General features: G+C 33.5%; 1 long non-coding RNA gene and 1 pseudogene across 2 annotated transcripts in view; both read right to left on the bottom strand.

The window, feature by feature from the left end:
• The window catches only part of LOC309631808, an 85,304-nt gene that overhangs the window by 35,427 nt on the left and 34,351 nt on the right, over positions 1-15,526 (bottom strand). The window lies entirely within an intron of this gene.
• LOC309631764 (large ribosomal subunit protein mL51 pseudogene) lies at positions 10,921-14,300 on the bottom strand (annotated as a pseudogene). Its single transcript has one exon. The product of its transcript is annotated as a large ribosomal subunit protein mL51 pseudogene (transcript).

Here is a 15,526-nt window from a genome sequence, read left to right as displayed (position 1 = left end):
ACCTAAGAAAAAGCATAATGAAGGGAGCTTGTCAGCTCTAATATCTATTTTCCACCTCCTAAATGCATCCCAATCAAATATTTTTCTGTGGCAAGACTCCAATTTTATGACTATTATAATACACAAACAAACTATTTAATTTTTCTTTCTTTCCTTTCATGCAGAGAATAATGGAATGGAAATATTTTCCCTTGCCTAGAGGCAGGGTTTGAATATTAAGAAAGAGAACTAATATTTTGATTGTTAATGATTCAGCCTCTAAGGGTAATGAGCCATCAAAATTTATTGAGAAAAAAAAAAACAGGAGAACTAAATTTGAGGAAAGAAAAAGTGCCTGTGAAGGAAGTCTGAATAGAGAGGAATAGATTTCCCTCCACCTTCCCCCTATCCCTGGCAAAAAGGAAGTTGGAAAGAGGTGAGTAAATGAAAAGGGGTACCAGAAGGACCCTGGGAGCTTTGGAGCCCAAGAAGAGAGCTTGCTACCTGGGAAGAAACAAGTAGGTAGGCCTAATTAAGGACCACTGCCAAGAGCACTATTCAAGTGCTCAGATGGTGAATGGAAGCTGAGAAAGCAGGAGCTTTCACGAGTGAGAATGTCACACTACTCCAGTTGATCCTCTCTTTAGCAACAAGAAAGGACTTTAGAACCCAGTGGTTCACCTACTGATTTTGAGCAGTGATGATGCCTTCTGGGGTGTAGGATTTTACTGTTTGAATTACCCATGGAGGAAATCCTCCTGATTAAAATATTTTAGGCCCTCTCGAACCCAAGATAGGAGAGATGAAATCCTGGACAACTAGTGTAGTAGTAATGACGGGGAAATCACTCCTTGCGTTTCCGTTGCCGGTGAAGGGGTAGAGAAATGAACAAGATTTTATTTTGTAAGTGGCGTAAGAGACTGTCCTACATCTGAATGATTTGTAAATATATAATAATTCATGTTCCTCTTTATTGGTAGTTATTATTACAAGTGTGGGCAGTTTTAGTTACTGAACCAATCTTTGAAGTAAAGAAGTAAACCAGACTTTGAAATAAAGAGTACAACCAAAAATCATATTAAAAATAATTGCAGTGTATGTAACAGATCTGATGCAAAAATAGATTTTGTATAGGCACTACTAAAGTAAACAAACTACAACAACAGCAAAACCCTCAGAAATCTCTGTAACCTTAAAGACCGATTTCCTATGTTGAGTGGGTTTATATCTCAAGCCTGGAGAAAGAAGTAAGCTCTTGTCTTTCACACTTTCATTGACCATCATTACGCCCATTCAAATCTGCCTCAATTCCATCCACACATGAATTCATCTCTCCCTTAAGAGGTTCCATAAATGACAAGCCCAAGGGAGCATTAGGGTAGATGATAATTTTCAAAAGAAGATAAAATGTCTCTCATATAAATATAAAATTAACCCATGTCAAAGATGTTATTTAACTCATTAATTAAATGAGGGACCCATTTCAATGGGTTCAAAAGGGGACCTCAAAGAAGACATACTTTTGAGTCTGTAATACTGAGATGAATTTGCAAAACTGGCTTTCCCACAGGAGGAAAAATGTTTTCCTTCCATTAGACAGAATTTTTTTTGCATGTCTACAGACAAGAATTATTTGCATTGTTATACATTTTCTACAACTTAACTTCACTCTGTACAGAGCTGTAAAATAGCTTAGTTAGAGACAAAGTTGCATATCCCTAAAGGTTCGGATAATCCCCAAAGGCTCTAACATTGCATTGAATATATAGACAGTAATCTCCTTTGCTTATCCTGAAGTCATAAATTTCCCCATTACAAATATTACTTGAATACAATTTTTTAAATGTCACAGCTATTTCCGCAATTCTCCAAGTCAAGCTGAAGATTCTGTTTTAAAGGAAATGTTCATCATTCATGTGGATTATAATAAAATGTCAAGATTTTTGATAATTGTCAAAGTATCAATGACAGTGAGTAGGCAGAAATGATTAGTTCCTATTCTGATACTTAGTAGATATACTTACAGTTTGCAAAAACTTAGGCAAGGATAAAGAGAGAGAAAAATATTTTGTCAATCATTACTTTAAAAATAATATTCAGCAGAAGAAACATCTTGATAGTCATCAAAAGCAATATCAATAAATATGTTTATATGTACTGTAATATTTCTGAGTAGAACTCAGATCAATAGAAGGATTCTGTTAATTCTCAAAAAAAGGTTATTGGGAGAAAATATAGCAAGTAGCTCAAATTTTATTAGAGACATTTTAAAGAGACTTGGGCCACTCAAATTGTCATTCTTGAAATATGTTTTACACTCTAAGACAAACAAAAATACAGTGAATTAAATGCTAAGGATAACTGACATATTAACTATGGATCAAAATATTGGTATAAAAAGGTTTTCTTTAACATATTACACATCACATATGTTGAGGTCTCTTATATATAACACAAAGAACCCCAGCCTGCTTTTATAAATTTTGAATTATCATATCTCTGTGTAAATGTTGTAGCACTGATATATAATTTTAGGGCACTCTCCTTAGGATTTATTTAATGCCAAGGCTTTCGATCACAAATAAAATCCTGAATTATAACACCAGGAAAGTATCTGATTTTTTAAAGAATATTACTTGCTGATATGACAGAACTATATTACAGTAAAAAGTAGGAATTTTCCGTGTATATTTTTCCAAAGAAAGCTGGGAAAACTCTGCTTCCAGCTATTATAGAAAAGTATATATCAGAATAATTCTCTTGCCAAAATTAATCATACAATGCATGAAACAACATTTTGACACATTAGAAAATACTGATGGCAGGCAGAACTTGAGAAGCAGCAGTCCTGGAGAGAAGGCAAGCACACTGAGGTGAGCCTCTGCACTATGTTTTTCCTCAAGACACCTGCAGATTGGCAGCAGAGAAACAGAGGCTAAACACAAAGACAAACCTTGCTTGTAACACTCTCACTGGGCTGAAGAGACAGAATTCAGAGTTGAGGGTAGCCAATGCGGTTAAGACTTGAGGAAAATGAGAAAGCACATAAAAAGTGTACCTGAAATTCTGCATGCAACTTCCCTGTAAAGAGTTTTCCAGCTCTGAAACCGCACATACACAAAGCAAGACTCCCAGAAACCTAGCGAAAATTAGTAGTATGCCAGATAGCTAAGCAAAGATCTTGGCAGTATGGTAGTACTGAGGACATGTAGAACATAATTCAGGGCTCAAAAAGTAGAGGGGATGTAGGAAACACCCTCATGATTGCACTTGAGACCATAGAAAAGGTATACCCTAGAAATAAGGACTGTGTCCTGAGAATGAAGACAAATTAGGACAAAACCAATCCAATCAGAGTAGAGAATCCACCTTCAACTAGATCAAGATGATCTGCCATATCTCTCTCTTCCTGTCAAAATGAAATTAAATTATCTTGGGGAAAGACATCATCACCTAGGACCCCTGTAATTTTTCATTCAGGATATCAATATTCCATCAAATATTACTAGAGAAAACAAGAAATTGGAACATATAACAAAAAATAGGAAAAATTTGAGAATAGAAATAGAACTAAAGATGATGCAGATATTGAAGTTATCATTAGATAATGTATTCTTTAAAACAGAGAAAAGGATGGAAAATTTTCAAGAAAACAGTTATCTACTAAATAATATCAAGCAGAAATTGTATAAATGAAAGAGATAATAATTGAAATTAATAATCCAATACATGAGTTTAATAGCAGATAAGGCAAAGTAAAGATTAGTAAACTGAAAGAGAATAACTAGGAAACATCCACATGAAAAGTCAGAAAGAAAATTCAATGGGGACAATTCAATGGGAAAAGAACAATCTTTTTAAAAGTGGCACTGGGACAACCTCAAATGCACGTGCAAAAGAATAAAGTTGAACCATATACAAAATTAACTCAAAAGGGATTGTAGCCCTAAAAGTAAAGCTAAAGTCATAAAACTTTTAGAAGAAAACATAAATCTTCAAGACCTAGATTTAGCAATGGTTTCTTAGGCATGCCACCAAAAGCACAAGTGACAAAAAAGTTACAAAAAGAAAAAAAATACATAAATTGGATTTCATCAAATTAAAACATCTGCACTTCAAAAGACACCACCAAGAAAACGAAAAAAAAAAAACCTCAAAGAATGGAAGAAAATATCAACAAATCATGTATTTGATATATATAAAGAATATATAAAGAACTCTTACAACTCAGCAATAAAAAGACAAATACCTCAATTTTAAAACTGGCAAAGGATTTCAAAAGGTATTTCTCCAAAAGAAACATACAAATACCCAATAAGCACCCAATGTTCAAAATCATTAGTCAAATACAAAACTACAATGAGAAACCAGCTCCAAGCCATTAAAATTGCTAAAATAAAAAGACAATAACAAGTGTTGGTGAGTTTGTGGAGAAATTGGAACCCTCATACATTTCTGATGGGATTATAAAATCTTCCAGCCACTTTAGGGAAAATGTTTGACAGTTCTTCAAAAAGTCAAACATAGTATTAATACATGACCCAGCAATTCCACTCCTAGGTATGTACCCAAGAGAATTGAAAACATATGTCCATAGCAAAATGTGTATATGAATGTTCAGAGCAGCATTATTTATAATAGCCAAAAAGCAGAAACAACCCAAATGTCCATCAAGTGATGAATCAGTATTAAATGTGGGACCTATATGGGAAAAGAATCTAAAAAAGAGTAGATATATGTATATGTATAACTTGATTCACTTTGCTGTACACCTGAAACTAACATAACATTGTAAATAAACTATACTCCAATAAAAATTATTAAAAAAATATTAAATGTGGTATATCCATACAATAGACTAGCATTTGGCCATAAGAAAGAATGAAGTACTTATACATGCTCATATAGATAAACCTTGAAAATATTATGCAAAGTGAAAGAAGCCACACAAAGGTGATATTTTTGTGATTCTATTTATATGAAATGTCCAAAATAGGCAAACTTATAGAGACAGAAAGTAGATTATCAGCTGCCAAGGGCTAGGGAGAAAATGGAATATGGACTGATAATGGGTACAGGGCTTCTTCAGGAGTGATGAAAATATTCTAAAATTAGACAATATTTACAACTCTGTAAATATAAAATTAGACAGTATATTTACAACTCTATAAAGATAATTTAAAAAACACTGAATTGTCATACTTTAAAAGGATGCATTTTATGGTATGTAAATTACATATCAATAAAGCTGTTACAAATTAAGTTAAAATTCGAAAACAAAAACAAAACTGAGAGAATTCAATGTAAATATATGTGTAAAATATATGCTAAAAGACATACTAGCAAGAGTTCTTCAGTTAGAAGGAAAATGATCCAGCTGGAAATCTTGTGATATAGGAATTAAGGAAAAGCACCAAAAGTTCAAAATGTAAGTAAACTTAAATTAATATTAGTTGATTTTTTTAAAGTAACTTGTGTGATTTAAAATATATGGAAACTAAGACATAAAACAACAACAGCATAAAAAGTGAGAGTTAATGGAGTGAGAATGTTTATGAGAGCCTTACTTTGTCCAGAAAGGAGCAAAAACATTAATTCAAGGTAGATTCTAATTTAATGTAGATAGTAATAATTCAAGAATAAATGATGTAACCTCTATATTAACCACAAAGGAATATTTTAGATGCATTACTATCAGGCAGAGAAGTAGAAAGAGAATAATAAAATATACTTACTAATTCAAAGTAAGTTAGGAAAAAAGGAAAAGGAAGAAACAAACACAAGGAGAAATAAAATAAAATCAAGCCGAATATAGTAAATTTAAACACAAATACAATAGTAATTATATCAAATATCTGACTATATCCTTCAATTGAAGGACAAAATTATTCAAATAGGTTTTTTTTTTTAATCTATATACTGCTTACAAGACCTTAAATGTTAGAAAAAAGTTGAAAGAGATGTATGGAAAAAGAGATTATATGCAAACACTAACCAAAAGAGAGGGTTTGTAACTATAGATAGATAATATAAAGAAAACTTTAAGGCAAAAATTAATAACTAGAAATAAAGAGAGATGTGAAAATATGATTTTAAAAAACAGTCAATTCAAAGTGTTTTATAATAATCTATATTTGTATGCACCTAGTAACAGAACATCAAAATATGTAAAGCAATACATATTGCTTTACATATGTACTGCTTTAAGAGCTAAACTGGACAGAGCTAAATGGATAAATAGTCAATACACCATTATGGTTGGAGATATTAACAAAATTTTGGTAACGATCAATGCAGACAAAGATATCGGTAAGGATATACAGAAGAATTGAACAGCACAGTTACCACAATTGACCTGATTGAACTACATAGAAAACTCCATCCAACACAATAGAATTCACATTCTTTTCAGGTGTGTATGAGTCATTTATCAAAATAAAGCATATTATCTCAAATAAATTTGAAAGGATTGAGTCAAAGAGAATAAATTCTTTAATAAGTATGTAATTAAGCTAGAAATTACAAAGAAAGATAACTAGAAAACCCTCCAATTCTTCAGAAATTAAACAATATAACTCCAAGTAACTCATAAGTTAAAAAATAATGATTGACAATAGAAAATATTTTAATTGAATGATAATAAAAATATATCAAAACTTGTGGGGAAAGTTAAAGGCTTAAGTGTATATATTAGAAAAGAGGAAAAGTTAAAAACCAGTTATCTATGTTTCTACCTCAAAAGTAGGATGTTAAAGAAAGAAAATAATAAAGATGAGAACAGAATCAATAAAAATAGAAACAAACATACAGAGAAATTTTTAAAAAGTGATAAAATGGATTAACTTCTAGGAAGACAAAACAGAAAAAAATATAAGAAAAGAAAATACAAATTACCATTATGAGAAATTTAAGAAGTGAACGTTGCTAAAGATTTTACAGTCATTCAAAATATAATAGGAGGATATTATAAACAATGTATGTCACAGAATTTGAGAACTGAGATGAAATGGAAAAAACTGTTGAAAAACACACCTTCCCTTAACTTATATTCGAATATATATATGTAAAATTAGAATAGTTGCATATCTGTTAAAGAAACTGAATCTGTAATGAAAAACTTTCCCATAAAGAAAAATCCAAGTCCAGATGGATCCGCTGGTGAACTACTGCAAATACTAAAAAATAATAATAACAATAATTTTTCTGAAGAAAAGAAAAAGAGGGAACACTTCCATGTTCTTCTATGTGGCCAATGTAACCTGACACCAAAATCTGTCAAGGATATTACAAGGAAGGAAAATTATAAGCCAATATATCTTATGAACGTAGGTGCAAAAACCCTAAATAAAATAGTAATAAATTGAATCCAGCAAAATATGAAATCAGAAAGACACCCACACAGAAAAAAAATCACAAAGTATTAGCAAACTTGACCTAATTGACCTATAAAGAACAGTACTTCCAACACAACAGAATACATATTCTTTTCAAGGACATATGAAACATTTCACAAAATAGATAGTATAATGGTCAACAAACCAAGTGGGATATATTCAAGGTATGCAAAGTTCATTTAATACATAAAATTCAATCAATGAGAGATCTACTTTCAGTCTGGTGAGTAAACTCCAACCAGATCAATCCACCCAGAGATAAAAATTGCCAATACAGGACAAAACACCATAACTAACTATAGGCATTGGAGAACAAACAAAAGTAAACCAATTCTGGAGGCAATTTAAACTTGGAAGAGGGATAGCAATGGGGTGAATTTCCCATTTTTATAATTTGTAGAGTAAGAGGATACATTCATGCCATATGTAGGTTACCTAAAACTCCAAGAGAAAACTGTAGGATTTTTAGGCTATAGAACCAGAGGAGAGTTCAAAATGATCATAGCTGTTGGTAAGTGCTAGGGGATCTCAGGAAGAAGAAGAGCACGAAGCTCTAAATTTTCTGTGTAAACTCTGCTCAAATCTCTAGTTGAATTTGACAAAATCCAACACACATTCATGATAAAAACTCTAAAAACTATCAATAGATAAGAATTTCCACCTCATAATAACTGGCATCTATAAAAAACCTACAGTTAACATCATACTTAATGGTGACAGTCTGAAAGCTTTCCTCCTAATATCAACAACATTACAAGGATGTCCTGTCCTCTCTTATTACTCCTACTCAACATTGAACTAGCTATGACCTCCAACATAGCAAGGCAAGAAAAAGAAACTATTAGCACACAGGTCAAAAAGTAAGAAGTAAGTCTTTATTTGCAGACAATAAAATCTTTTGTGTAGAAAACCCTAAGGAATATGTTTTAGAAATTACTGGAACTAATAAACAAGTTTACCAAGGTCACAAGATACAAACTCAATTGTATTTCTCTATACTAGCAAAACAATCCAAAAATAAAATTAAGAAAACAATTTCAATCACAATAACATTAAAAATAATAGGATACTTACAAATAAATTTAATAATAAATTGAGCTACAAATTCAAGTTTGAGCTACTATTCTCTTCTACCGGTACCGGTACAGAACCAACAAAATAAAGATCAAAATCCCAGTAGTTTTATTTTGTAAAAGTTAACAAGTGGGGACTTCCCTGGTGGCGCAGTGGTTAAGAATCCACCTGCCAATACAGGGGACATGGGTTTGATCCCTGGTCCGGGAAGATCCCACATGCTGCAGAGCAACTAAGCCTGTGCACCACAACTACTGAGCCCGCGTGCTGGAACTACTGAAGCCCATGCACCTAGAGCCCATGCTCTGCAACAAGAGAAGCCACCACAATGAGAAGCACACGCACTGCAACAAAGAGTAGACCCCACCTGCCGCAACTAGAGAAAGCCCACGTGCAGCAACAAAGACCCAACGCAGCCCCCCCAAAAAAAGTTAACAAGTGATTCTAAAATTTATATAGAGATGCAAATATCTAGAGTAGCTAAAACAATTTCAAACAAGAAGAAAAAAGCTAGAGAAGTTACACTACCTGATTTCAAATCATACTATAAAGCTACAATAATCTGGACAATGAGATTTTGGCATAAGGACAGACATACAGATCAATAGAACAGAACAGGCAGTCCAGAAATGAACTCACATTTACGGCCAACTGATTTTTGACAAAGACACCAAGATAATTTGATGGGAAAGAAATAATGTTTTCAAAAAAACAGAAAAAATATCCACGTTAAAAATAAACGTAAAAGATGCAGACATAGAGAATGGACTTGAGGACATGGGGTGTGGGGAAGGGTAAGCTGGGACAAAGTGAGAGAGTGGCGTGGACATATACACACTACCAAATGTAAAACAGATAGCTAGTGGGAAGCAGCCACATAGCACAGGGAGATCAGCTCAGTGTTTTGTTACCGCCTAGAAGGGTGGGATAGGGAGGGTGGGAGGGAGACGCAAGAGGGAGGGGATATGGGGATATATGTATACATATAGCTGATTCACTTTGTTATACAGCAGAAACTAACACAACATTGTAAAGCAATTATACTCCAATAAAGATGTTAAAAAATAAAATAAAAATAAACTTAGACACATCTTACATCACATACAAAGATTAACTCAAAATGGATCATAATACTAAATATAAGATATAAAACTTTTAGAGAACATGTAGAAGAAGATCTTTGTGACCTTGGGTTAGGTAAAGATTTTTTAGATACGATACCAAAGCACAATCAATAAGAAAAAAATGATAAATTGAATTTTATCAGTATCTTTTAAACTTTATTCTTCAAAAGACACTGTTTAAGGAAATAAAAAGACAAAGCACAGACTGGGAGAAAATATTTACAAAACATATATCTGATAAAGGACTCATACCCCAAAAATATAAAGAACAATTAAAACTCTAGAATAAGAAGACATACAACTCAATTTTTTAAATGAGTAAAAGATTTGATGGCACATGAAAAGATGTTCAACATTATTAGTCATTAGGGAAAGGCAAATTAAACTACAATGAGCTACCACTACATCTGCTAGAATGACTGAAATCAGAAAGACTTAACAATAGCAAGTATCACTGAAGATGTGGAGACACTAAAATACTTTTATGCTGCTGGAGAGAGTGTGAAAAGACAAAAACAGTTTGGCAGTTTCTTGGATGTGTAAACTTATCATATGTCCCAGAAATTCCACCCCATGTATCTATCCATAAGTAATAAAAAACATATGTCCACACAAAGACTTATACATGAATGTTCATAGCAGCAATATTCAAAAGAGCCAAAAACTGTAAACAATACAAATGTCCATTAACTGGTGAATGGATGCACACAATATGGTATACCCATGTGATGAAATATTATTCAGCAATAAAAAAGAACAAACTAGTGAAACTTGCAACAACACAAATGACCTCATAAATATTATGCTAAGTGAAAAAGACAGACACAAATGTTTACATAATGTATGATTCTATTTATATGAAATTTCTAGAGAAGGCAAAGCTATAGAGATAGAAAGCAGATCAGTGGTTGCCTAGGGCTAAAGGTAAGAATGGAGACTGACTACAAATGGGCAGGAATAAACTTTTGGGAGTGATGGAAATGTTCTAAAGTGGAATTGTGATGATGTTGCACAAATGCTTAGGTTTACTAAAATTTATCAAACTGTACACTTATGCTATACAAAATTGTAAATTACATCTCAATATATACTTTTAATCTTTAGCTGGCTCCCAAATCATATGTGTGTCAGAAAAATTCAGATAAAGATGATAGAACTTAACTGTGATTTTAGTTACCACACAAGAGACAGAGTTTGAAGTTTGAGTCCAACTAAGTTTATTACCTACCAAAATGAACAAAAAAATCAGAATTTTTGGAAGACTATAACAGAATCCACAACATAACACTGACAATGTCCACGATATAATCTAAATTTTCTAAATATATATATATATATATATATATATATTTTTTTTTTTTTACGAAGAAGTCCCATTTTATTCTTGAGAACATACAAATCCCTTTCCTCATAAGGAAAAGTACTTTCCCCTTCTCTTGGGTGAGAGATATGACTCTTCCACAGTTCCCAGCTTTCTCTTCTACCAGTACTTGTACATGCCGGTTAAAGCGTTTTTAGAGATAGATGATGCATTTGTTCAGGTTGTGCAGGTCATCAATGAACATCCGATTTCCAACCATTCTCTTCTTTCGGATACAACGCTGCAATTCATTCCCCTTCCAGCCTTGAAGACATATGGGGCCCTTGATCAGTTCTTTGGGGTGCTTTTCAAAGTTTCCCAGGATCCCGATGTTGTCATATACCCCAAATATGGCCCTCTTCTCATTCCACCAATCAACCACTTTGTGGGGCGGGAGGGTGACCCTTACATGGAACAATCTAGGAACACCCAGAGAGAAGCTTCTGCAGGCCAGCGGCACCTGGCCCCATAGGCTCCTGCCTGCCACCCAAGTGAGGCTCCCTGCCATTGCTCTCGTCTCCCCCGCTACAACAGCTCACATCATAAGCACAGGAGGGAGGGCCAGACGTGGGCTTCAAGGAGATAACAAGAACCATCCCCGCTGGGTTCACAAGGGTACTACATGCATGCAGCCATCTTGGGCTCTACGCCCTAAACATATGTTTTTTTTAAAAAGCAGGAAAATTTTACCCATTCTCAAGAGAAAAGACAATATAAATATCAACCCTGGATGATCCAGAAATTGAAATTACTAGATGTCAAAAATCTAGAAATAAGAAAATTAAAACCACCAAACCAAAATATAGTATTTATTAGGAGTTTATTGTGCATATAAGAACAGTTTGTGAACTGGGAGCTTTCAGATTTAAAACTAATATGAAGCTCAGGCGGATGACATTACAGGACAGTTTATAAAGTGAAAATGGTTGATTATTATAATGGGGGTTTCCAGATTGCAGGGGATTGGTTAAAAGGGATTACCTGATACCATTTTTAGGAAGACAACTTAAGTTTCTTTTATGATTATCAGAAGCATTTACAAGAAGCAGTCCAAGTTAAGTTTCACTTGTTTTGCAAAATAAGCTAAATTAAGTTACACTTACGTGGTTTAAGTGGTTTTGTCTGCTCAGGGAGTTTTCAAGTCTGGGCTCCATTTTGTATTTAATTTTAACACAGTCAAGGATTTTTAGAGCAGCTATTATAACTATACTCAGTGTGGTAAAGAAAAATATTCTGGTAATGAATGGAAAGTTAGGGAAGCTCAGTAAAGACATAGAAATTATGCAAAAGAAACTAATGAATTCTAAAACTGAAAAATGAAATCTCTGAAATTAAAAAAAAAAATCCTTGGATAGGCTTGAAAACAAAATAGAGGTGACAGAGAAAACAGTCAGTGAGCTTGAGAATACAATAGAAAATATCCAATCTGAAAAATAAACCAAAAAAATTAGAAGAAAATTAATAGAGCCTCAGAGAACTCAATGTCAAAAGATCTAACACGTGTAATTGGAGGCCCGGGATGAAAAGAATTATGGCAGAATAAGTATTCGAAGAAATAGCCAAAATTTTCCCAAATTTGGTGAAACACATAAACATAGAAGCTTGGTGAACCCAGAACATGATAAATATAAAGGAGCTATGTGTAGACACATCATCATCTAACTGCTGAAAATCAAAGAAAAAGATAAAATCTTGCAAGCAGTCAGAAAAAAATGACACAATTACACAGGAGAAAATGGTTCAAATGATCACAGTCTTTTCAACTGAAACTATGGAGGCCAGAAATTCATGAAACAATATCTTCAGGGTGTTGAAAGAAAAAACTGTGTCAATCCAGGATTTCATATGCAGCAAATACATCTTGCAAAAATGAAGGTGAAACAATGTTTTCAAATAAAAGAAAACTAAGGGGCTTCCCTGGTGGCGCAGTGGTTGAGAATCTGCCTGCCAATGCAGGGGACACAGGTTTGAGCCCTGGTCTGGGAGGATCCCACATGCCGTGGAGCAACTAGGCCCGTGAGCCACAATTGCTAGGCCTGCGCGTCTGGAGCCTGTGCTCTGCAACAAGAGAGGCCACGATAATGAGAGGCCCGCGCACCGCGATGAGGAGTGGCCCCTGCTTGCCGCAACTAGAGAAAGCCCTCGCACAGAAATGAAGACCCAACACAGCCATAAATAAATAAATAAAAATTAAACTCACAAAAAAAAAAAAAAAAGAAAACTAAGAAAATTTGTCACCTAACAGATCTGCTGAAATGCTAAATAAAATTCTTTAGGCTAAAGGAAAATGAAAACTCAGATCTTCAAGAAGGAATAAAAATACTTGGATGTAAATGTAAATACATGAGCTAATGTAAAATATTATTTCCCTACTTAATCGCTTTAAAATTATATATATTAAAATATAGCTAGGTGTTTAGGTCAAAAATTATAAAATTTTTGTGTGGGATTTATAATACATATAGATGTAACACATATGAAAATTATTGCATAAAGATTGTTAGGGGAATAATAGACCTTTATGGTTGTAAGTTTTCTATATTTTATGTGAACTAGCTCATTATTAACTCTAAATTGAAATAAAAAGTTAAGTATATCTATTAACCTTCAGAGCAACCACTTAACCTGGGATTATAATCTCTTAAAAAGCAAGACCTGTGTTTTATTCATCTTTTATCCTGAATGATAAACCACTGAGTAATGAATCATATGACTGAATAAATATAGTGAAACAGTTTGTTGAGATGTTTTGAATCGACCCTTTTAACTGACACTTGTTCACAGCTGAGTTATGATTCTACTTTTAGCACAACTGGATATAGTAAAGGCATAATAAATGCTATTATTATTATTATTAGTGTTCCTAACGATGCCTTTGGAACACAATAATGTCATGGGTCACAAATTTTGAATCATCAAAGAATAATCAATTCATAGATAAGGGCACAGATTTTAGAGTGCCAAGACTTAGGTTAGAGTCTCACTAACCACCTAGGTGACCTCTTAATTTATGTCTAAAGTGAGATGGTGATCAAACTTGCTTTATAGGGCTGTTGAGAAGATTAAATAAAAATTCATGTAAATTGTTTAGCACAGTATTTGGGACAAAGAAAGTACTCAATAAATATAGGCTGCACTCACTGAAGGAAGTTTTTCGGTTGACAATACCTAATACAAACTCTTTAAAAATTTGTAATCCATGTATATCACGTATATATACATATATATATATATCAACTCTGTACTAATCAGAACATCTGATTAACCAGGACATCCATTCTCCAATCTTGGCAGATCACTGTGTTATGTGTTATGTAACTCTATCTTGTTATGAAAACTTCCACATTTTCAATCTAAAATACGACACAAATGAACTTATCTATGAAACAGAAACAGACTCAGACATAGAAGACAGACTTGTGGTTGCCAAAGGGGGGGGGGGGGAGAGATGGATTGAGAGTTTGGGGTTAGCAGATGCAAACTATTATATATAGAATGGATAAACAACAAGGTCCTACTGTATAGCACAGGGAACTATATTCAATATCCTGTGATAAACCATAATGCAAAAGAATATGAAAAAGAATGTATATGTATGTATAACTGAATCACCTTGCTGTACAAGAGATATTAACACAACATTGTAAATCAACTATACTTCAATAAAATAAAATTTTTTAAAAAAGAAAGCTTCCACATTTTCAAATCATTTGTTTTGTTTCCAACAAATAAAAAACAAGATTGGATCTACTATCCTATCACTTGAAATAGTAGCAACACAGATCCACTATCCCGCTGCAAAACCCTTGGGACGTGATGTCTTTTGGAATTCAGAATGTCTTGGATTTTAGAAAGTCATGACTATCTTATGTAACAACCTTAGGGGAGGCTGGCAGTTGCTTTTAATCAAACATATTAATACTTCCTCAGTCATTAATACATAATAGGCCCTCCATATCCACGGGTTCTGCATCTGGGGATTCAACCAACCACGGACTAAAAATATTCGTAAAAAAAGAAAATTCCAGAAAGTTCCAAAAAATAAACTTGAATTTGCCACAGGCTAGTAACTATTTACATAGCATTTACATTGTGTTAGGTACTATGAGTAATCTAGAGACGATTTTAAGTATATGGGAGGATATATGTAGGTTATATGCCAGTACTACACCATTTTATATTAGAGACTTAAGCATCTAGGAATTTTGGTATCTGCAGGGGGGCCTGAAACCAATACCCTGCAGATACCAAGTGACAACTGTATTTACACAAAGTGGGGTAAAGTGAGCCTATAAATTGCCACAGATAATTTTCAGTCAGATCTTAACCACTTAATGAGTTCGCTACAATATGCGCCAATTTTTTTCAGGTTTTCAATTTTAGAATTGCAAATAAGGGATTGTGGACCTGTGATAGCAAACACTTAAACTGTATTTATCATGATCCAAGCATGTTCTAAATGCTTTATATATCAATATATTTGATCCACAACAAGCCTACCTGGTAGATATTAGGATTAGCTTCATTATACAAATGAAGAAACTAAGGCACAAAGAAGTTAAGTAGTTTACCCGGAGTTACATAACTAATAAGAT

This window comes from Balaenoptera borealis (genome assembly GCF_965194805.1).
Source record: "Balaenoptera borealis genome assembly, chromosome: 7".
Lineage (NCBI taxonomy): Eukaryota > Metazoa > Chordata > Mammalia > Artiodactyla > Balaenopteridae > Balaenoptera > Balaenoptera borealis.
This window is presented reverse-complemented; position numbering and strand designations above follow the sequence as displayed.